The 24,553-nt window shown below is 40.0% G+C and overlaps 1 long non-coding RNA gene across 2 annotated transcripts in view; it reads right to left on the reverse strand.

Moving 5' to 3' along the window:
* Nucleotides 1-24,553, reverse strand: part of LOC131478373 (uncharacterized) — a 193,481-nt gene that overhangs the window by 116,774 nt on the left and 52,154 nt on the right. The window lies entirely within an intron of this gene.

The following is a 24,553-nucleotide window of genomic DNA, read 5'->3' on the forward strand; positions in this document are numbered from 1 at the left end:
TTAATCTAGGTATAATATTAATGTGGTTTTGTGTGTGTGTTTCCCTAACAGCTAAGGAACCTGAGCATTTTTTTTCATGTGTCTATTAGCCATTTGAATTTGTTCTTTCAAAAAATGCCTGCTCATTTCCTTTGCCTATTTCTTTGTTTTGCTACTGTTGAATTTCTGAAGTGCTTTGTAAATCCTGGATATTAAACCCCTATCTGTTGTGTAGTGTACAAAGAGTTTCTCTCATTCTGTTGCTGTCTCTTCACTTTATTATTTTTTTCTTTTGCTATATAGAAGCTTATTAGTTTGATGTCGTCTCATTTGTTTATGCTGGCTTTGACTGCCTATGCTTTTGTAACTTTTCTAAGCAGTCTTTGCCCATGCCTATATCTTGTAGTGTGCTTCTTATGATTTCTTCTAATAGTTTGATGGTTTCTGGGTGCAGATTTAGGTTCTTGATACATTGAGAGCTGATTTTTATGTAAGGTGACAAGTGGGGAGTCTTGCTACTTACTTCTGCAAGCTGCTATCCAGTTGTCCCAACAGCTTTTGTTGAAGACACCAACTTTACCCCTGGATCATTTTCAATTGTCTTGTTCAAGATTAAAGCATGGGCTCACTTCCAGGACTTCTATTCTGTTCTATTGATGTTCTCTGTTTCTGTATCAGTACCAGGCTGTTTTGATGACCACTGCCCTGTAGTGTCTTGAGGTCTGGAATTGTGATTCCGCCAGTTTAATTTTTATTCTTGAGAATAGCTTTGGCTATTTGTGGTCTCTTTCTTTCTATCTCTCCCCCTCTCTCTGTAACTGACTTTCAAATAAATAAATCTTTTAAACAGTGTGTACAGCTCACTAGCTGTCTTCAGAAAGTACACGAAAAATGTGTGGAGAAGTGTGATTTCAGTTATTTTGTGTGCTTGAAAGGATGAGAATATTATTATCTACGTCTTGGATTCTGAAAAGAAAGAAGATCATATTTATTGGTAAGGGGAAATCTAGGTTAAGTATTTATATGTATGCAATATAACATGAGTATATCATGTCCCTTAGGACTTCAATACCTTTGTTTGTCTTGAAGTGACAGCAGACTCTTGCATGTTAATCAGACTAAGGGTTACCTGTGGGTTAAAGCAGCACCCATACAGAAACACAGAGAAGCATTGTTCCTCCAGGACTGTTATCTAGTTATCTCTGATTCAGAACATAGGCAAACTGACATAACTGTAGATTATCTTAAAATAATCACACATGGTCTTTACAATACACCAGGTTGTTTCAGTATCAGGATAGAGAGCGCATCACCGTACGCAACAGAAGCGATCACACCCAGCAGAAGAAAGCTTTTTCTAAATTGGATTAGAGAATAAATCCGTCACCTTTACGGCAATGGCTTTTTCACCCTGTTCCTCCAAGGCACTCCAACTCTGATGACCTTCTCAAGGAGGAAGGCAACACCCAGCCTCCATGCTCATTAAACTGGGAAAGTTGTCCAGCATCCTGCCACCTACATCAGCCAACTAAGAGAAACGCGGGTCCTTTCCCTCGTTACTGGAACCCTCACACGGAGAGAATTTCAAATGCCTCCTCCGAGGTAAAGTTCCGAGATGTTTTGCTTCACTGATTCTGAAAAACAATGTGCGTTTTTTTTTTCCTGAAGGGGGTGGAAAGCAGAATATGCAATGCACCTGTCTTTGATGGATGAGTTTATCACTAGTCACAAAGCAGTTACATAAGCAGCACCGTTCTCCCAATTGTATGAAGTGACAAGTGTTGGGGAGAAAAAAACATCACTGGTAACAAATGTGAAACTTTAAAACTGTTTCAGAGGAGAAGAAAACCGAGTGGCAGGTCACCCCCCATCGCATGCTGCAAGATTTAAAACACTCCTTTCTTCCGGGGCCACGCAATTTTCAAGTGATGTCTGTCTGATTTAATGTGTTTAAGCAAGAAGAGTCCCCCAAACAAATGTCATTGACAGTCGCAGTGGCATCAGTTACAGAAACGGTACTGACAACAAAACACTGGATTCTCTGGCAAAGGTCAGCCGTAAATCTCTCTAAAATATGTACAGCTCGTAAAAGTAGTGAATTTGCAACTGTGATTGAAACAGATGTTTATAAAATCAGCATTTAAATAAGAAGGCATTGTAAAATAAAGGGAGATGAAATTAATGTAACAGGTCATTCCAAAAGGGAACAGGGGGAAGAAAATGAACAGAATGGTGTTCACAAGTGGGCCCAGGTTGCTTTGCAACCACAGAACAGAGCGTTGCAGAAGCTACACTAACCAGCTCAGCTGCGTGAGGAGTGATTGGACCGTAGTATAGACAAGCATTTGCCTTACATTGTTTTATTCTAGCAACTTACCTTCGACCCTCAGATTCTATCTCCAGATTGCTGTGTATGGAAGGTCAAAGAAGAGGCTGCTTGGTCAGTTTGTTTCCTTTGTCACTTGGAAATCCAGCTTTAGCTCAACGAACCCAATTCTAGTTTTAACAAAACATGAAAAGCTTCTAGCACGGCGCACAAGGATCACTTTCAGATATCAACAGTGGGAGAGCCAAGGCAGCGGGTGGAACCCAAGGGTGCGTTCTCCAAACACCTAAGAAAGGCTTCAAGAATTCCTTTTCCAAACAGGTGTGAGCAATTATCCAAGCCACATCAGCATGTGCCTCTAGCCTAGCTGAGACCAGCCACACTGTTTGGGTTTTGGTTTAACAAATAAAGAGACATTGCCCAGGGTCAATTCTAGGGCAAAGTGGCAGTGAGCTACTTTACATAGCCACACACAAAGCTGGTGCCTGAACGTTCCATGATGCTCCTGCGTGTGAAGTGAATCTTAAGCATTTTTTTTAAGCATGCTCTCTCCCTGCTTCTAAGCAGCAGGCGGAACTTGGGTGGCCTGGCTGTGTTCAGGCCTCCTGCTGCTGGCTGCAATCTTTCTTGTAGGCACAGATGAAGGGCACAAGGGCAGCCCTGGCTTTAAATCTTCATGAAATAAAAAAGATTGTGACTGAAGTTTAGTTTGGCCTGCTTACTCAACTGAGAAAGAACAAAGACGTTAGCACCGGCCTGGGACAATAGGAGAGAGCTTCTAAGGCAAGTTTTAGGAAGTTTGTTCTCAGTGAAAATAACTTCATACATAAATATGTTGTCAGTGTCATGGGAGGGATGGCTGCTCTCAAGTCGATAAAGGTAGATCTTGCTGAAATATGTATAGCTAAGGTCATTTTTTATGATTTTGTATAGAACTCACCATTATGTCAAATTAATTAGCATGAATAAGAAAGAACTCCAAAACGTTGATGGAAAATTGAAACTAAGTTTATATTGGTGGAAAAAAAAAAAAGAAGAAACTTGGGCCCAGCGCGGTAGCCTAACAGCTGAAGTCCTCACCTTGCATGTGCCAGGATCCCAAGTGAGCACCATTTCTAATCCTGGCAGCCCCACTTCCCATCCAGCTCCCTGCTGGTGGCCTGGGAAAGCAGTCAAGGATGGCCCAAAGCCTTGGGACCCTGCACCCGTGTGGGAGACTCGGAAGAGGCTCCGGGCTCTGGCCATTGGGGCCACTTGGGGAGTGGATCATTGGACGGAAGATCTTTCCTCTCTGTCTCTGCTTCTCTATGTAAATCTGACTTTTCCAATAAACATCAAATAAATCTCAAAAAAAAAAAAAAAAAACTGAATAAAAATCCAGAGCTGGCCATTTTTCCAGTGTAACAATTTAACTCAATATCTATTCTGCGTCAACAACAACATATTTAATCTAGTACAATGAATAGATAACCATGATAGATATCACGGAAGTATAGGGAGCAAAGAACGACAGAATATTATTTTTACTGTTAAGATGTCTGCTTTATGGCTAGAGAAACATCCTTACATTGAGGCTACCAGTTGTCTTGAATGTTTTCATTCTCAGTCCAAGGGTCAGCCATGTTTCTAAGGAAATCTGGTACTCTCCATTGGAAACTGATGTAGAGGCAAGAGAGAATGAAACTGCAATAAACACACAAGTGTTTTTGTTGGATCTAAACATGTTCATCGGTTTTTAGACACCCAGGAGCACCTTAACATTTGGTAAGACTATATTCACCTTTGTTAAAAACCTGCAATCGGTCTAGCATCTATAAACATTACAAAGAGACAAAAAAAGATATAGGACATAAAAGGCCGCATTCATGTTTTCCACCTTTAACCTGCCCTGTATGTCTGTAATGCTAACAGCAGAAAAGGAAGCTATCCCCCTTCCTTTATACTGTGGAAGTATGACACCAACTACACGGGTCTAAATAAGACAAGTGCCATTGAAGTATCTTAGGAAAAGTAAAGCAGTTGTGTTCTCTCAGGGCCGAGAGCACTGCTATTCCAGGTGTGAAGTGACCCTGACTCATTTTCACCTCTTCTCTGTTATTCAGGGATATTGAAGATTTAATTCCAACGATATCTCTATATTGTAAGATTGCATAGGAGTTCCTTGGCTTACATAGTTCTTCGATTACTCTTTAACAGCTGTTTGAAAATTATACTTCAAATGAGAAAGAGATCAAAATGTTCATTATCCTCATCTCATCAATGCACATTGTATATGTGTATTAAGAATAAATAAATTAGGGCCCGGCAAAGTAGTCTAGTGGCTTAAGTCCTCGCCTTGAACGCGCTGGGATCCCATATGAGCATTGATTCTAATCCCGGCAGCCCCACTTCCCATCCAGCTCGCTGCTTGTGGCCTGGGAAAGCAGTGGAGGATGGCCCAAAGCCTTGGGACCCTGCACCCACGTGGGAGACCCTGAAGAAGCTCATGGTTCCTGCCTTCGGATCGGCTCAGCTCCAGCCACTGGGGACACTTAGGGAGTGAATCATCGGATGGAAGATCTTCCTCTCTGTCTCTCCTTCTGTCTGTATATCTGACTTTCCAATAAAAATAAATGTTTTTTTTAAAAAGAATAAATAAATGAAATGAATTCAAGGAAAATGAAATTAAAAGATAAATCTATTTTGCTGCAAAAACCTTTGAAAGTAGTACAAATCAGAAATGTTCAAGTTTTTGGAAAATATATATGATGAAAATCCTGTACCTGGATTTCAAGGAGTTTTTGCACCAAATTATCTCAATTTCATTTTTTCTTGTGTTGGGGAATTTATTTATTCTCTGAAAGACAAAGTTACAGAGAGGCAGCAACAGACATAGAAAGAGAGATCTGGGCCCAGCACAATGGCCTAGCGGCTAAAGTCCTTGCGTTGCATGCTCCAGGATCCCATATGGGTGCCAGTTCTAACCCTGGCAGCCTCACTTTTCATCCAGCTCCCTGCTTGTGGCCTGGGAAAGCAGTCAAAAACACAACCTTGGGACCCTGCACCTGCGTGGGAGACCTGGAAGAGCTCCAGGTTCCTGGCCTCGTATCAGCGCAGCTCTGGCCGTTGGAGCCCCTTGGGGAGTGAATTAACGGAAGGAAGATCTTCCTCTCTGTATATCTGACTTTGCAATACAAATAAAAAATAAATATAAAAATTAAAAGAAAAAGGAAAGAGGGAGGTATCTTCCATTTCCTGGTACATACCCCAAATGGCTGCAGCAGCTGATGTTGGACGAGGCCAAAGCCAGGAGCCAGAAACCCCACATGGTTCTCCCATGCAGGTAATGGAGGGCCAAGTTCAACTACCATCTTTTGCTGCTTTCCCAGGTGCATTGCCAGAAGAAGAACTCAACTTGGCACCCGTACAAGTTATTGGTACTGCAGACAGTGGCTTAACCCACAGTACAACAACTCCAGCCCCTCCATGGTTTTGTCAAGTATGTGCATACATTATTAAAGTTAATTCCACCTGCTTGTATTTTTGTTTTTCAGTTCCATAATGTGACAGCTAGAAAAAAATTTCCTTCTATGGCTCAGCTTACACGTCTAAGAAAATAATGTTATCTAAAGGTGCTTAAACAGAGTTCTAGCAGGAGTCCCACTTGCATAGCAGCTCAGCATCTGTAACCATTGCTAATTCCAAAGGATGCAAATTCAGCTTTCTTAGTAGTTTATTGCCTATCTAAGTAGGACATGTTTTTCCTATTTCAAACTGAACATCTAGTTTGGAAAGGACTTTCCTGGTGATATTTCCTCCCACATTTTAGGTGTGAGTAAAATTTTAAAATAGTTTTGCCGGTGACATGGAAACACTTGCTTCATTAAAAGATTTCTGGTTGCACTCACCATGAGCTTCCTAGAGTGCGCTTACAGTACCAGAATGTACAAAAACAAGCAAACAAAATACAAGGATAGGAAGTATGAAAAAAAGGAAAAACAAGCCATCAGGATGGGAAAAATGGAATTGAAAGACAAGTTTACTTTGTGGAGAGGAAACATTGAAATCCATGCAGATGAAGGTCTTCAAAAAGTTCCTGAGATTAATATTATGAACAAACACGGAGGGATTTCAACATTTTGCACACTAAAACAGACTTAGCCTTTAGTTGTAGTTTCCAAAAACTTTTTGAAGGGCTTACACATGGTTAGTGTTCAATTAGTGATCCGGTACTTCGAATTAAGCATCTTTATCTGATTTAAAGAGTGACTTCTGTAAAAACAAACTTTTTTTTTCCTTGAAAGTTTTGAGTCTGTTGCTTAAAGAAAAATGGCCTGGCTTAACTAAGATGTAAAGTATTAAGGACATTAGCTTCCTTTCATGTAACACTTTTGGAATTGGACAGAGGTAATAATATGTGGGGCTGAAATCTCTAAGTCCTGGGAGACATTGTTTTTTTCATGAAAGTTTGGATCTGCAACTAATTAAAAATGAGACACGTTTTGTGGAGATTTAAATTCACAGTGAAACTGTCCCAATGACAAAGATATGTTGGAAGACAAAACTCTGTTTTTCTCCTTCCCTGTTGTTTTATTTAATGACTGGTAATAAAACAGAAAGAAATACACTTTAGCCCTAAGGCACATCTGGAAATGATATTTCAAATAATCTTCCTGCAAGCCTCTCAGAATGAAGTTTAAGCACCTTGGTGACCTCTCCCTCTTACCTCTGGAAACACTCTACGTGAAATCAAAAAATTAATGACAGTATTGCGATATCCTTGGGGTCTGGATAGAATAAACTTGCATTCCTCTCCTTTGAAACTCCACAGCAGTTGCACCGAGGCTCATAAAGGCATTACTTGCAATTGCCAAGAAATGGAAACAACTTAAATGTCCATGGGTGGAGGAATGGATGAAGTGTGGTTTTTATATACAGTGGAATATTATTCAGCCTTAAAAAGGCAGTAATTAAAAATATCATCTCATTTGTTTGAAAATTAGAACAAAAGAGAGAAGGAGGGATTCATGGAGAGAAAGAGGAAGAATCCATGTTCTGACTCATTCCCCAATGGCCACAATAGCCAGAGCTGAGGGTCAGGCACTTGTGTCATCTTTCACTGCTTTTCCATGCACATTAACAGGGAGCTGGATGGCAAGAGGAAGTGCTGGGACTTGAACTGATACCCAGATGGGATGCTGGTGTTGCGGACAATGGATTATCCTATTGTGCCACAGAACCAGCTCGGGAAGGACTAACTAAAATAAGCCATTTGTGTGAGGTAGCAAGACTGGTGACATTCCTTGAAACCAAAAGTAGAACTGTGGTTGCTAGGGACAGGAGGAGAGCGGGAATTTAACAGGCCCAGAATATAAATTTTATATTCAGTGTATTGAATATCGAATGCAATATTCAAAATTGAACTCAACAATGTAAATGTACCTGATATTGCTGTATTACATACATAGAAACCGTGTGTTAAAAATTATGTATCTTCACACTTACACATTTTAAATAACACACACACACACACACACACACACACACACACACATCTCCCATACCAGTGCCTTCTGCCTTCAATACGACTATTTAGCTGACTGAGCCAGAGATACTCATACTGTCCAGAAGATAACAAAAATTCACCTTGTGAAGAAGGCTCCAGAGACATCTTAGAGACATCTCTCCCACTGCCGTACACACAGGTGAAAGGAATGAGGCCCAGGGAGCCGAGCGTCTCTGACCTAAGAACATAGAACTAATCGGCAGTTCAGCCAGAGCCAAGAGTTAAATTCCTTCGCATCACAATGTATTGGGGTTTTTTTTGGATGCATCTTTGTGACCCAGCAAAGACTCTGGAGAAACATGTTATTATGAAATATTTCTAATGAAAAAAACTTAGATGTTAATCATTGTCAAGGTCTTACTTTCATCGGTTATGTACCCCAAAGCTCTTTAGCAAATGTGAACAGGGTGAAATATAAAAATGATGAGGTCTCACTCGTACATGACGTCTCAGAATGTCTGGATGTCAGCAGGTCCACTTCGATGGTTTTGGTCTTCTTTGTCTCCAAGTCAATGGTAGCTGAGTCACTTGCTCAGACCAAACTGGGAAACAAGCTTTGGTGAGGTTCAGGGGACTAGAATGTTTAGAAAACTACCTTTTTTTTTTTTTTTTGGACTTCTGATTAACTGTAAAGAGATAAAGATGAGTTTACACCATTAGAACTATATCCTCATCATTTAGAATTTTCTGGCAATGCTTGTATAGTATAAATCTTCTAATCTGTTTCTCTGAGTCCGCCCATTTTGTTCTCCAGAGCCTCTGACTCACCCAGCCACCTGCAAACGCGATTCCCTTTATAATTCCTTTTCTACCGTCCACTGAGAATAACAGCAGAAAGTTCCCGTGCTCAGAATCCATACTATATACAATGCTTACTTTCTCTTTCTGTGCTAGGAAAGTGGGGACTTCTGAGAACAGTGACTTCTGAGAACAGACGCACAGTAACTCTTGCTTTTCATTTGATCAGCCTCCAGAGCACCATATCTCAATCCTACTGCTATTATTGTGGTGTACAGCTTTTGTTACTGCAGCTCTTTAGGCCTTCAGCTTCCCAGCTGTCCACAGAGGCAGTCTGAACACGCTTTGGGCGAATCAGAAGACACATAGGAAGTGTTACATCAGTGAAGGAAAACCCACTGCTCCGTCACAGAAACGTGGGTGTAAAACAATCGGCCAGCTCCAGCAAGTTGATAGTTTCAAAATTAAAACCACACTGTGTTGCTTCAGTGACATCACATTTTTGTGTAATTGGGTATCCATCGGTTATTGAAATATAAATTGAGTACCATATAATAGCTAACATGCTACATGCATGAGGACAGCTCTGGCTAGTTTGGAGTCCAAGGCTTGAGAAGTTCTACAGTATGCAACAAACACACAGATTTCTTTAGTTAAAAAAAAAAATAACTGTGATTGCTTAAGAATAAAATGAAAATAGTGTTTCCAAAATATGTGCAATATTTTCTCAGGATGGTTTCTAAAGTTATTAGGGTGTAATCATATATTGACTTGTTTGGCCCTAAGGACATAACAAACAGCTAGGTTTGTGCCATTTCTGGGAACACCATGGGCAAAACCTCTTTGAACTGGTAAGGTTTGGAGCTTTCTATTGTATGAAGTGCTGGAATTGATACTGTGGTGCTGTAAAGTAGCTTGAGATGCTACAAAATACTGTTATGAAATTACCCTCTTGTCTTGTACCTGATATTGACACCTCAGACACCTTCTAACAACAATGACAAGGAGGAGGAAGCTTATTACAAGAACATTGGACAACCACCAGAAATGAAAATTTCCTCAGAAATACCACTACTAACCTGAAATGTGAATACATTTCTGCTTAAATGATGGCTCTAAGGCATGCTGAGGCGTCAGCTATCACTGGCTGCCCATCTTAGAACCACATACTGAGAAATTCTCATTCTATTTTACAGCATTCAAAATACAGAAGACCTAAAAAAAAAAATTCCCTCTAGTCTTGACATTCCTGATCCTGCCAAAATGCATCAGCACATGATTAGCAGTGGTGCACCTGCAGCAATCATCTTTCACAGAGGAAAATTTCCAGGCAAGCACCTAAGATAAGAGTTTCTGACCCCTCACATGTCTCTTGACTTGCGATGTGATGTCACTGTGAAACCTATGGAAGGGATTCATAGATAGGCTTATTTTCCCCTTATTAAAAATGAAAATGATTATTTTTTGGACATTCAGTGGAACACTAAAATTCATTATGTTGATTGCAACACAAAACCCCATGCTCTAAGTTCCCTTAATTTGATTGAAAGCAGCCATTTAACCTAGCAGATATTCTCCCATATATCCTGGCTCAGGTTCCTATTCCCAGCTTACCACTGATGTAGACCCTGGGAGACAACAGTAACGACTCAAGAACTTGAGTTCCTGCCACCTGTGGGAGGTCCAGGTGCTGTTCCATGTTCCAAGCTTTGTCCTAGCCCAGTACCAGAAATTTTGAGCATTAGAGGACGAGCCCGCTGATGCGAGGTTATCTCTCTCTCTCTCTCTCTCTCTCTCTCTCTCTCTCTCCGTCTGTCTGTCTGTCTCAACCTGCATTGTGTTATAGCAGATTAAGCCACAACCTGTGATGCCAGCATACCATTTGGGTACTGGTTCATGTCCAGGCTGCTCCATTCCCAATCCAGCTCCCTGCTAATACTCCTTGTAGAGACATAGAATATGGCCTAAGTACATGGGTCCCTGCCACCCACATGGGACATGCAGGTGAATCTCGTGGCCGCGGGCTCCTGGCTTTGACCTGGCCCAAGCCTGGCTGCAGTCACTTAGGATGTGAACTAGTGGCTAAAAGATCACTAGTAAATCTTAAATATATAAGTAAGTAGATCTCCGGTTCTCAAATAAGCAGTGTAAATATAATGCTCCCTTTGCAATTCCAATTCTGTACTCTTGTTTATAATAGATGGAATAAAGGTAGGGATCATTTCCAGTCATGTTTAGGTTATGCCTTTCTTGTCTAGTTTTACTCACATATATTTTTTTCTAGACGGCAACTACAATACATGTGAGGAAACAGTAACACATTCCAGTGAAAATTCTAGTGAAGCATATTTGGACTTGCTTGAAGCAGTTTTATCAACAGAATTGATTTTTTTGGTCATTCAGCATGTCTCTCCCTACATGTGCAGCAACTATAGCTGAATTATGGGGCAATGTTGGACACTTGTCTTAATTATCTCCATCTATAATTAGCTAATGACAACGAACAAATAAGACTGTATCCTGGATGCCCCCTTTGTCTGTATCTGGTCTTCATTCATTACACCCGAAGAGACTTGCCTTGTTACAAGCCATGTGTCTGGCACAGATGGCGTGCATGTGTCATCTCCATTTCTATCCTAATGCTTCGAGGACATTCCTGTTGCAGTACTTGACAGTGGCAGAATCTTCAGGAACCTACTCTAAAGCCATCTGGTATTGATTTTTTACCTCCAACCCCTGAGGTTTACTAAGTGTCTCCACATGAAGGAGGCAGTAAGTTTGGCCACTACCACTTAAAGTGACTTCTAGTTCCTCACTAAGCCTATTAATGGGATGTAGAAATAGTCTTGACAAGCGTGCTGTACCCTTAAGAGTGGAAGGATTATACAGTGATGGTGAGAGATTGTTTCATGTTAACAAGATAGCATCTAAATCTGAAGGGTCCCCGTGCAAACATAGCCCTTGAACTTAGTAGTTTGAATAAGTCAGAAACCTCTTTGATGTGCTTAATATCAAATCGCTGTGGCTGTGAGACGAACTTTAAAAGTTACATTCAAACAAGCTATCATAATTATCTGAAGGGAAAGCTGGTATTATGCATACAGAGGGCTTGGCTAATATATGATTTGGACATTTTTATTGTGTTTAGGTTTCTGTTAGTGTTTTGTTGTTGTCTCTGAGCAGTGTAACTGTGATAGCTCAAGAAAAGGTATGTAATGGTCTTAAACTGTATTCAAACTTTTTCATGTGTATGTCAGGTGTCATTGTTTCAAAAGATGCAAATTCTCTAACGTGTACATGTCACTGTCAAAGCTTACTCTCCATGTTAAATAACAATGACTATGATTTAAATAAACTAAGAAGACATTTTTGCAGTAATATTCAAGGCAGCTTTGCTCTCTATTCCTTAACACAACAGGCAAGGACTCATTTTGTTAAAAGACATTTCTTGGACAGGTGTTGGGCACAGTGGGTAAGACCTTGTTTATGATGCCCGTGTCCTGGCTTCGCTCCTAACACCAGCTTCCTGCTCCTATACATCAGCGCCAGTAGTTGGTCCCTGCTATCCACAGGGAGACCTTGATAAAGTTCCTGGCTCCAAGCTTGCTTTTGGCCCATTTGGGGCCAAAAAGGTTTCTCTGTGTCTATCTTGGAGCCTTTCATAAATAATTATTTAATTGATTAAAAATAATTATTTCTCTAGTACCTCAGAGATACATTACATAAAACTATCCTACGATTACTTCAAAGACCTCACACTGTTTGTGAAGCTTTCAGTAATGTTTCAGTTTGTGCCATTATAACTTGTTTCTCTTTTAACCCTTAAAATGCAACTCCTGGAAAAATCTCTTCTCTGCTTAAGTCACAGTTTTCGAATCTATCTTTCTTTCTCAAGAGCTGGAGTACTGTTCTTCTTAGCTTTGTTTTTCTGCAGGTATTCTTCACAGGGTTTCCTGGGTAGCACATTCTGAAAACCCTTTCTCGATGAACAGTCGTGATTGAAAGCGATGAGTGGGCATCCTGAACATTCGGAGTTTTTCACTTGCTACTTGCCCCCTCGTTGCACGCCATCCAGGAAGGGACAGCCTCTTTAAATGATCAGGTAGAAAATATCCTATTTTTTTTTTCCTAATTGACTCAAGGTTGACTCAATCTGTGGCTTGCCTAGGATTCCACAGCTGATCCTTTATGCCTGTCAGGGTCTCTAGAAAAGGGGGCTTTCTCCTGCTTGTCGGTTAATCCAGATCGCTTGGGTTGCATTCTTCCTTCATTGCCAGTGCTGCCAGGCAGATGCAGAGGGCTTGATAAGAATTGGTTTCCTACAGTGGGAAGAAATGAAGGTGTTTTTGTGCTCTCGGACCCACTTTAACATTGGATTCTGCTTTGAGGAATGGTCCCTGCTTTTCTCATTACTCTAAAGCAGTTATTGAAAGTCAACTGAATTTTACAAGTCCAATCATAAAAAAGTTTCTTTGCAGTACTTCTATTGAACAAAGACTAAACAATTAGGTAGAAACTTTGCATACAAAGAAATGAATAGAGGTTTCCCCCACCCTCCTACCTGCAGATGGCCATGCAGTTTGGATACTGTTGCAGTACTCAACTTGTCCTGGCTTGCTTAGGACAATGTCAGGATTAATACTCCCATGAAACTTTCTGGTCTGGGCAAACTGAGATAGCTGGTCATTCTATTACTATTGAGCAGTACAGTTAATTTGGCTTAAATTCTCCTCTTTGGAGAATCTAACTTTCTCTGAAATTGTTTCTAAACAAAGCTCCTTTCATAGATACCAACTCTGTAATAAACAAGCTCAACTTGTTTCATGGTAACTTGAGGTCAAACAACTCTTTGCAAGGGTGCCCTTCATTTATGAAATACCCTCTTTTCCTAATTCCCAGCACCCTATTTTTATCCCCTTTCATGTATCTATTTGCAAGCTTTGGAAGACTTTATAAAATGCAAACACTTGAATTCTGTTTTCATGAATTTATTTGGTTGTTTTTAAAGTAAGATCTCATTTCAATGAAAAGAAAAGCAGTAAGTAACGCTATTTAAATTATTAACTGCTGATTGACCTTGGATTATCATTATACACAATCTTACTACTTTGTTTTCTAAATCACATTATGTATAGGTTACTATTGCATAACAGAATCATGTAAAATAAATTTAAAATTATATGTAATTTAAGTAAAGGAAAAATCTATGATGTTCAGAAAAATCCACCTACAGCACTTCACCATTTTTGGCCAGCACAGCTTATGGGAGCTTCCACAGGGAATGATCTAGCGTTTCTGTGCAGAAAGACACCATGAAGGGAAGGAACACACTGGTCCTCCTCCAAGAAATGAAGTAAGAGAGTCTGAAAATTGCCTACGCATAGGAAAAACTTAGGGTGTCAGTCGAAGAATGAATGAGATGTAGGAATAAGACAGCCAGAGGCAGAACAGAGTTTGGCAAGTAAAAAACTGTTAGTAAGAAAATAAATGTTAGAATATTTTTATTGGATCGGAGAAACGTTCCTTAAATCCCCTTGTTCATTCATTCACTCAAAAACACCTTCTGCAAGACAGCCAGAAGTAAAAGAAAAGAAAAGAATTGCCCTATTAGAATTTATTTTCTTCTGTGGTAGTCACAATAAATAACAAAATATATTAAGTGTATTGTATTTTTTAAAGTGTAAAACCATAGATAAAAATAGAGTTGGTTTAGGTACACCGGAAAGACAACGTACAATCTACAATCCCATTGTAATCTTGGCCAAAGTTGTTAGCCTATGGAAACAATAAATGAAAATACTGACTTTGAAAAATTGAATTGAGATTCCAAGGGCTGTTTGACTGCTGGTCTGTGGCTCCTGGCAGATGAAAAGGGGCCAAGGGGCTGATGTCACCTGGACTCGGCCCATCCACAGCCTGTCTTTCCTGTAGATGAGATAAGCAAGGCAATGGGGCTAACAATGCTCAGTTACGGTAGGGAACCTCACAAAAGTTATTTTATGTTCATAAGCATCTTACAGCAGACTTTTTCTATTGTGATCTGGAGTAAGATGTGAAAGTTAAGACTTCACTAAGGTGACAGACAAGAGATTTCTATTTTTATCCTTTTCTGGTGTCCATACTGTTCAAAAAAATTTTTCAGGATTTTAACTAATAATTGACTTTATTGTATATGTGAACATGTTTGTGTGTTATAGAAGCAAATACTACGATTAAGCAGATTTTTGAATGACACAGAAAAATTAAGTCATTAAGCCAATAATAGCAGGAAAGCCCTTTGGGTAGGGAATGTTATATTGCCCAGTAACTCAACATCATAGAATATAGTTAAAGTTTTCTTTTGTAAAATTCAATCCTGAGAGGAAATGTTTGCCAATGGAAAGAATGAATCAATGGATGGACAGATGAAAGGACAGGTGAATGTAATAGCTACAAATCCTCATGCATTATGCAAACTTAGCCACATATATACTGCTGCTTTTTATTAAGAAAACTAAATCTCCAGAGGAGAAACATTATATAAATCGTACTGTTTAAAAATGGCTGTGTTCATTATGCGGAGCTTAATTATGGTCATCATTTACCAAAAAAATCAAAGTCTTGTCAAAGAATTCATAATAATTAATGTTTCTCATTAAAAATTAATGAACAACTGGCTTGTTCCGAAGGTGTGAAGCCTATAGCATACCACTCCTTTCCTGTTTAAAATAATTAATATCCATGCAAATTAGACTCAAATTACTACATCTTAGATGGCTACTTAGTACTACAGACTATGGATTTGTTTATTACTGTATAGAAGCCAATTATGTTTGTCAACATCAGCCAGATCATGCTGGAAATCTCAGTGGTTTAAAAAGACAAATGTTTCTTACATGCAAAAAGTGAAGGGAGCTTTTGAGGGGCCCTCTCAGCAGCTCCCCTCCATGGAGTGAGTCGGCAAGCCTTTTGCTGCCATGTCATGCCTAGGTATTTCAGGTGAATTTCAGGATCACCAAGAGAGGCAAAAGAGAGCAAAGAGAGGCAGGACATTGAGCATTTGCTCTTAAAGATTCCCATCGGAAATAATACACATCACTTCTCTTGATCGGCTAATTCCACACAGTTCTGACCATTGCTCATCTGGGAAATGTGTGGAAGCAGATGATATTCAATGAATATGTATCTATCATAGCAGTATCAAAGCCCAAAGAAGAGTATTGACAAAAAAAAAAAAAAGGCAGATTGTGCAACTACTAGGTATGAACTAGCCAATGATTTGCATAAAATATGGAGGAAGTATGTAGAAGACAGCATGGTCTTCTGAAGCCCATCTTCAGATCCCTGTTAGTGATAGAACCCCTGTGTATTCACCTGATCACCAGGCATTGAAATCATCGCCCACAGTTCGAGACAGATCAAGCCATCGCTGAAAAAGACATTCCTCTAAGGAAAATGGTAGAAGCTGCGTCCTTAGGTGTAAGGTTATAAACATGGCAAGGAAAAGCCTGTTGTTCAGACAGACTGTTGCAGTCTGAGGAATGTCCTCTCTCGGCCAGAGTAACTAGTGAGAGTGCTTTTACTGGAAAGGAACAACTCTCCATTTTGAAGTCTTGTTTGAGAATGCACACCCTTTAACTTCACTTTCTTTGTCCCTAGGCTAAAACAGCAAATCAGCGAAGGACTGGGTTAATAAAATACATATTTTAGCAGCATTTATCTGGCATTGATTGGCCGAGACCATTTACACTAAAGTGTGGAATGTTTAATACAAGTGTTGGCCAGCTCCTCAAGGAGCTGATCTCAAGGTTATAGAACTGTAGCAGTAATTTATGTAGCTTCAAATGAATGTGTCCTCAATTAGGTTGGTAGGCATTGGAATAACACAACAGGGATTTGTATTTGCCTATGTCTCAGCTGCAAAGGTTTAGTTATTGGATTGTCTTGCCTATATTTAGTCCTCCAATTCATGATTGTTTCATGTAAGGACTGGAAGGTCTCTTCATTCTGATTAGTGAGGACCCAATCCTGACATCACAGGAAGTGGTCTGATCCCACTGGAGGCAGCATAGGAGCAGACATAGACCAAGATGCCAGCAGACAGTATTATCTCATGGGTTCTGCTCAGGGGAACGCCTTCTCCTCCTAATCTGAATCCGTCAGCATATCAAACTTTCCTATAAATTCCATCTTAATATGAAAATATTTCACACAGAGCACTCCAGAACTTATTACAGGATTCATTTTGCTATTATTCAGATCTTACACTCATGCTTCAAATTCTTCTAATCCACTAGTCTTCACAATGGTTGTTCATAATGCTCTGGATTTGAACTCCAGCTGTCTCTTGTTTAGATGGAAGAAGTACAGCAGCATTACCATGCCTTGGTTAGATGGGTCAAGAAATATTTTAAACTCAACATGTGAATGGCTCATTCTCTATCAACTCCATCCACCCAGATCCCTGTGAAATTTCTCCGTCTTGACATACACATCTAATGTGCAAATAGTAATGCTGCATGAACAAATTTAACAATAATTATTATCATTTTTTTTTACTTGTTTATAAGCCTGTGAGAGATGAGAAGGAAGATTGCTCAACCACAGGAGCCAACAGAGACTGGTCAGAAAGCCCACCAGCAGATGTCTCTGTTAGATACACTATAGTAAATTGTTTACACCCCTTTGGGAAGGTCCCAAGCCTCTCCAGTTGAGAGTGAAACCTGCTTGTGTACACATACAAAAATTTCAAAACCGCATTTGTACTGTCAGTTTCAGAGTATAGTTTCCATTTAGATTTCCCAGTGAGGTTCAGGGGGCCCATGCATTCTACGGACAGAGAAAGGTTGCTCTCCCCACTCCATTCTTCCCTTGCAGAAAAGTACAATCTTTCTGAGTTCTTCCTTCCCCTAGGAAACAGAAAATAACATTGTAATTGTGCGCTCAGAGGCCATCTGTGTCACACAGGTGCTCACTAGGCACACAATTGTATTCCTTGGGAGTCATAAAGAACTTCTTTATCCCTATTTTTCAGAGATAGGAGGGAGTCTTTCATGCAGCAAATTCAAGTAAGTTGCCAAAACTAGGAAACATGCTGAAGGGGAAGACAGCTACCACAAGAAGGAAGGTGCATAGATCTCTCTCCAAAGCCAAGGATACTCACTACTAACTCGTTTTTGCTTGGCGAACTTAAGTGGGTTTGTGACACAGAGAAGCCATTTCTCCAGGCATTCACCAGGGTAACAGTGAAGGTTATGAGCACTTTATATTTAAGGGCTATAGAACCAAGTCTCAGTTATGAATATGCTTGTGATCTCAAGATACATCATCCAGTGGAAAGAAAATTAAAGTGTGCATCAGAAAACTCCTGTTCTACTGCCAATTTCTCCTTTCATTCTCTGTGATTTTGACTTGCTTATCTTCTCTGATCCTATTCAGTTCTGTGTGACATGGGGGTAATGAGACTACTCTGGATTGTCCCAGGTTTGAATGATTTGTATATGCATAAGTATGTATGTGAATAAATTACGACTGTTTTCCTTTTCTGATTAATCTGATCTACGGGAAGAATTCTGCTTCTGAAAAAAGATTAACAGACGAATGAAATAGATATGATAAAGCTTTTGAATTAGTAAAGCTTGCCTGAAATTTTCGTTTCCATTGAACATTAGGATATACATGTGAAGCCAAGTAAACAGTCAAGATTCTATCCTGCCAAGCTGTGCACGTGTTACAAAGCAACCAGTCAATATATGTCTTTTTTTAACCATCAAATGGTGGCAGAAGGCTGTTTTTGCCAACAACAGGAAGGTGTGTATGCTGTCTCCGCTAAACATCCAATCACCATGAGCTTGTTCAGTTGCTTGTTAAGAATCTATTTCTACCTGGCCCTCCACTGAAGAGAGAACAGATGATGGTTCCTACCACCGGGTGAATTACTCTACAGTCTGGGAGGAGCTTCTCCATATAAATGCACCTAACGCCAACTGATCAATTGGGTGTCATTATCCGAACAAGGGAGTTCCACAGTTGCTGGGTTTTCTGATAAGACACTACATTGATGGACTTTTGATTTAAAAACCACACCTAGGAAGCCCCTAGGTGGGGCTGGAGAGGGCAGAGGAAATGCTTATCACCAAGTTGGGCTAACTGCAGATCCTTTCATTTGAACATAACGTTTCTATTCACAGTGTGTGTGTGGTCTTTGCAATCATAATTAACAAGTGACCTTTCTTCACGTTCTTCACTTCTTAATCCCATCATAAATTGTTTGCTGTTGGCATCTGGGTAGGGTTTGGCAGGCCTTGGATAGCAAGTACAGCCTGAGGGAATTATAGGGCTTGTTGTTTTTAAACTGAAGAAGCTAATTGTGTAAGTATTAACATATGAGTACTAGGCCTAACAAACTTGGTTCTGAGGAGCTGGCAAGGATGTGCCCACTGATACCAGTTTCCTCAGCAAGACAGCGGATTCCCATTCAGCAGAGCCAGTGGAATTCAGGAGCGTGTTCTTGGCTCACAGAATCTAACCATCAATTTTTTCAGGATATTCTTGGACTGATTGGTGAACATAGTCATATTTAAAAATCAAGGAACAGTATATAAACTTTTAATTAAATGAAATATATTCTAAAAGGATAAAAAGTACTCAAGATCCAACGTTTCCTGAATGTTTTACCACTTTATACTTTAGCTATGATTGTGAGGTTGTGTGATCCAGTGTGCCAGTTTGGAAGAAGTCCTGCAAGATGGAGTGTCATGCACACCTCCTCGCACCCCTGCATTCCGGCAGTGCCTTTTGTACCCAGGGATCTGACAATAAGTGAGTACTGACATCCTGGAAATCAGAAATGCCAGAAAGCAGGGCTTGATTGATTGTGTTGCCTCTCCCTTATGCTCAAGGAATGTACTGGTGTATTTTACCTATTGGAACATTAAGTCTTTGAAACTTTAAACAAATGGTATAACCCTAGGATTTCACTGCTTTGAAATCCATTCCTTTCAGTCTTTTGTTCCATAGCTCCTTTAAAAAAATTGTATTGCTTTATTGGAAAGTCGGACACCCAGAGAGGAGGACAGAGAGGAAGATCTTTCGTCCATTGATTTGCTCTCTAAACAGCCACAACGGCTGGGGCTGAGTCGATCTGAAGCCAGGAGCCTTTTCCGGGTCTCCCACGTGGATGCAGGGTCCCAAGGTTCTGGCCTGTCCTCAACTGCTTTCCCAGGCCACAAGCAGGGAGCTGGATGGGAAGCGAGGTTCCCTTATGGAATGCCGGCACATGCAAGGTGAGGACTTTAGCCACTAGGCTATCGTGCCAGGGCCCCATATCTCTTTTTAGAAGACTTTCCCAGATACTTTTCTATACACATCACAAAAACAACCAGTTTTTGATTGGTGGCACCAACAAGTGTTTGATTGGTGAATTCACTGTGTTCCTTAAGCCAGGTAAAACTGAAGTATAATGAAATGTGGACCTGTTTTCCCAAAAAGCAAATACACATGACCAGCCCTTCCCTCTCCAAAACTGGAATCTCAATGGAAACAAATGTAGCCCAGGAGTGACCATCCAACCTGCAGCAATGCTATTTTCCATCTCCTGTACTCATTAGATACCATCCATACTATATCCCTTCCCTGGATCACACCAAAAAGTACTTCCTGGAGGGAAAATCAAATTTTATTGTTATTCTTTAAAAAGTGTCAATGACTAGGAATTTAGATTGTCAAAATCTCACTACTCTTCCATTTGGAGATTCACCATCCTGACCACCCGCTTGCTCTCAGGCCTCTCCCCAGATACCCCCGTTTGGTTTGCAACAGGTCATCAGCACAAAGGGTGAAGAATCTGAAATGTGGAAAGGAAGCAGTTACATAGACCTGCCAAGGAGCAGCTGCCTCCATGGCCAAGTTCACCAGGCAGCAAAAGAGTTCAGCAGTAGATTCCTGTGTCTGTCCTCTTTCAGTGTCATTCAGGTTTGCTTTCCAAGGAGTAGACAACCTCTTTGTAGGAAACTGCGCAATTTTTCAACCACACACTAATGTCTGATAAACAAAAGTAGCATAATATGGGACCTACCCACTTCTATCTTGTGTTTCCATAACATTCCTTGTGAGGACACTTAGAAGCATTCCATTACTAGGTAGGTAAGTGTGTGTGTGTGTGTGTGTGTGTGTGTCCGTAGTTTTGTCAGATATTCAAATGCTGTTTTGGGGGTGAGAGTGAAAAGGACACATACTATCTTAGTGGCATTTCTCTATTGAGAAATTTCATCTCCATTCCTTTCCCAACACTCTTTAAACGTTGATCCAGCCCCCTGACCTGCAAACACATTTCAGTCTTTGTATGCTTTATTGGTAATAGAATCCAGAATCACTCCCAGCCTTATTACCAACACTTGAAGCCAGAGTTTTCTCACAACTTTATCTATTATGGCATGACAAATGTGACTTCAGAAGTATTAGTCACAGCAAATATTTTCCTCACGTGCACCGTCATCAATTTACTTGCCTGGTTAGTAGCTTCTGATGGAATGAAACTGACAAGTTTCTGCCCCTCATCTGAGTTCGCTGGGTCCTTAGATACTTAAGAACGGAAATCAGCATGGTGCCATTAGACACCCTACTTTTCCAAAAAGATGTCTTCTACCAGAGAGGAGAGAGATGGCAACATTTTTATACAAACATGACTTCAAGAAGGATAACAATTCACTTTACTGTAAATTCTAAAAATTGAAGAGGTCAAGATGCTTCGCAATGACTAGAACTCTGTTTTTGTTCTCTCTTACTAAAAACACACTACGGACACTTTAACTCTATCCATGTATGTACTTTCTGCTCAGTTGGACTAAGAATAAAGTATAGTGCAAATGGTAGGGCATGGAAACACCGGTCCACTGGTTGACATTAAGAGCCGTGTGAGTTGACAAATGACCCATTAAGCAGATCTTCCCACCTGGAAGTTTGTTCCATTAGCAGTAAAATGCAAGGTTAGGCCTCACATAGCTTGGTATTGACAATCATCTATTGCTTAAATCCAATAGGTCAAAATTTCAGTCACGTAATAATAAGTTGGGAACCCAGGCACTAAGAGATTTGAAGACTTTACCTTGCATGTTATTGCATCAAGGAAAAGTTTCTAATTCATATTTCTTGAAGTTGAATTGGAAGAACACATTAAACAGTGATCAAATGTTGTAAACCTTTAGGAGAAAAAATTAACAATGAACTTCAGTGTCATTCACTTACGTTGAATGAGCAACTTCCATTCTGAGCTTGGCTTAAGACTGTGGGTATGTTCTGTGACTTCAGCCAAGTCTCTTTAATTCATGTATTGCCATTGTTAGGAACAAAGAACAGTAATGTTCCATTGGAAATTTCCTCTGAGCTCTAGAAGACAAGATTTTTGGCCTTGATGTCTGCAGTTTCTCAGAAGGCTGAGGCTAGAAATCTAGAGTGTTTGTGGTACAATGACAGTAGCAGAAGTCATCCTGAAGAGGGGAACAGGTGCAGATAGAAGCTTTCTCAGCACATGTCAGAATTCTGGCCTCCTGAGCCTCAAAACATGCAAATTCACTGAATGAAGAAGAAAAGGAAGACTCTTCCACTCTCTCCACATTCATATATTAATCTGCATACCGGGGCTTTCAAATGTGATTCATTATGTACCATTTTCTTTACTCTAACCCATCTGCTAAGGTTTTCTTCTACAGTGCAGAAGGAATTCGAAAGAGAAATGTAACTTTAACGGAGAAGATAGTAACAGCATGACACAGTTAGCACCACCTGCACCAGGAAAGATTCAAGATGGTATTTGTCAAATATTGTAAGATGTGTGTCTGCTAGCTGAGGGATAACAGGATGTTTTCAGAGACTGTTTTAAAGTTCTATGGCCAAGAAAAAAAAAGCTACATTTGCTTCTCATAATAGTAGTTATCATTTCTCTTGCAAAATGTTTATCTACTGATGATCTCACGGTGGCTTCCTTTGGATTGTCTTCTTGCTTTATTTTCTCCCCTAGAGAAAAAGCAAACATCTTGGTTCCTGTCTCTATTATAAGTGCTAAGCATGTGCAAAGTTAAAACAAAGGCTGCACATTTCCAAGGAACCGCGTAAGTACAGGCAAGTGTACTCTAATAGAAATGCTATGGGGTGAGCATTTAGTAACAAACAACTTGGTTCTGGAAGAGTGAGAGCAAAGGCTGAAGAAGAGAACAGGTGGGGAGAGAAGAAAAGAGAACACGGGTGTAAATCCTTCTGCAGAAGAATAGATTTTACTCAACTTACAACTTGAAAACCATGCTTTATCTAGCATCCTTAAACTATATCTGTTAAAATCAGTTAGTTGTTCAACCAGGAATAAGCGAAATTACCAATCACCTCCATTTGGAGACTTGAGGTTTTAGTCTTTTTTTTATCCTACACTGCTTCCTGATACTAGTTTTATTGGGTTTTAATATGACCTTATGAAATGATTTAAACCATGATTAAAAAGTGCAGTTATAAAAAAAAAGAAAAGAGCAGTGTGATAGACCCAATACTAAATAAATGAATGTGCAATTATAATGATACGCAATTAGGGTAGACACAGACACGCATGAGGGATACAGAATGAGACCCCAGGAATCTCCAAATTTGTGAATTCAAAAATATTTTTAGTACAGGGATTCCTATTGAGAGTCACCTGTCTCTTGGACATCACTTCATACCAAATATTCTTTGAGGTTGAGGTCGTGCTCGGGTAGTAATTTTGGCAGTAACTGGCTTACGATTCTGCAGCTTCATGATTCCAGATTCCTGGTTTGCCTATGGAGTTTATGATGGTCTTTTCAATGTTATTTACCTAAATCACTGCCAAATAGATATTATATTATCTTCCCAAAACTTCTGGTTACTGTCCAAGGCCTCATTATTCTTTATTTTTAACGGCTTTATTGAAGTGCGGTTGATAGATAAAAAAAGAAACCCAGAATACATTTAATGCATGCAGTTTGATAAGTCGCAGCATACACATGTACCCATGATAGCATTACCATAACCAAATCCACAAACACATCCATCCCCTCCAGTTTCCTTATGTCTCTTTTTCCTTTTTTGGGGGGGAGTTGTTTTTTTTCTTTTAGAAATAGAGGAGAAGGTTAAACCCTTCAACCTAACATTTATTCTCTTAACAAATTTTCAAATGCACCACACCTGAGTACTGACTAAAGGCACCATGTCTCGTAGCAGGTCTCAAGAGTTTATCCAACTTGAGCATCTGTAGCTTTCTACTCATTACACAGGTCTACATTTGCCTTTTCCTACACCCTCTGGTGAGGACCACTCTACTTGTTTCTGTAAGTTTGACAGTTTGAGGTATCTCCTGTGAGTGAAGAAGAGCCCTGGATTCTTTCTGCCTCCCCAAACCTACCAACCTACTTGGCTTGCTTCCTCTCTCTCTTTCTATCTCTAGTTTTCACTGCTACCATTCTACGTAAGACTGCTGGCATGCACTCAGTTAATACCTAGTGACTGTTTTCTTACACTTCTTTACTTCTGAACCAATACCAAAAATATTGGTACCAATCCTCCTACAGAGGATTTACTTCTTTGTTTGGGTTTGCCCGTTGCACAAGTGTTACCATTTGTTACTCTCACTCTTAATGTTCCCTTCTATGTGGAAGATTCCAAAGCAAGGACATGCTTTCCATTTCCCCTCCTTATCCTAAAGCTGTTGCTCCTAACCAAGGGTTACTTTGCCTCGGCAATGTTTGGAAGACATTCGTGCTCTGAATTAATCTTGCGATGCATAGGACATCCCTAGGTGACAAAGAATAATTTTATATTAACTGTCAATAACATAAAGCTTGAAAAACCTAGGTCTTGGAAGAGTTAGAGTAATAATGATCTTAGGAGCAGGGAAGGATTCAGAAATCACTTGGTTTCGCTTCTTTTACTCTGAGATTTGCTAGCCCTTACGGAACACATTTCCACATGCTCGCGCTATTCCA

This window comes from Ochotona princeps, chromosome 31 (genome assembly GCF_030435755.1).
Source record: "Ochotona princeps isolate mOchPri1 chromosome 31, mOchPri1.hap1, whole genome shotgun sequence".
NCBI classification, from domain to species: Eukaryota; Metazoa; Chordata; class Mammalia; order Lagomorpha; family Ochotonidae; genus Ochotona; species Ochotona princeps.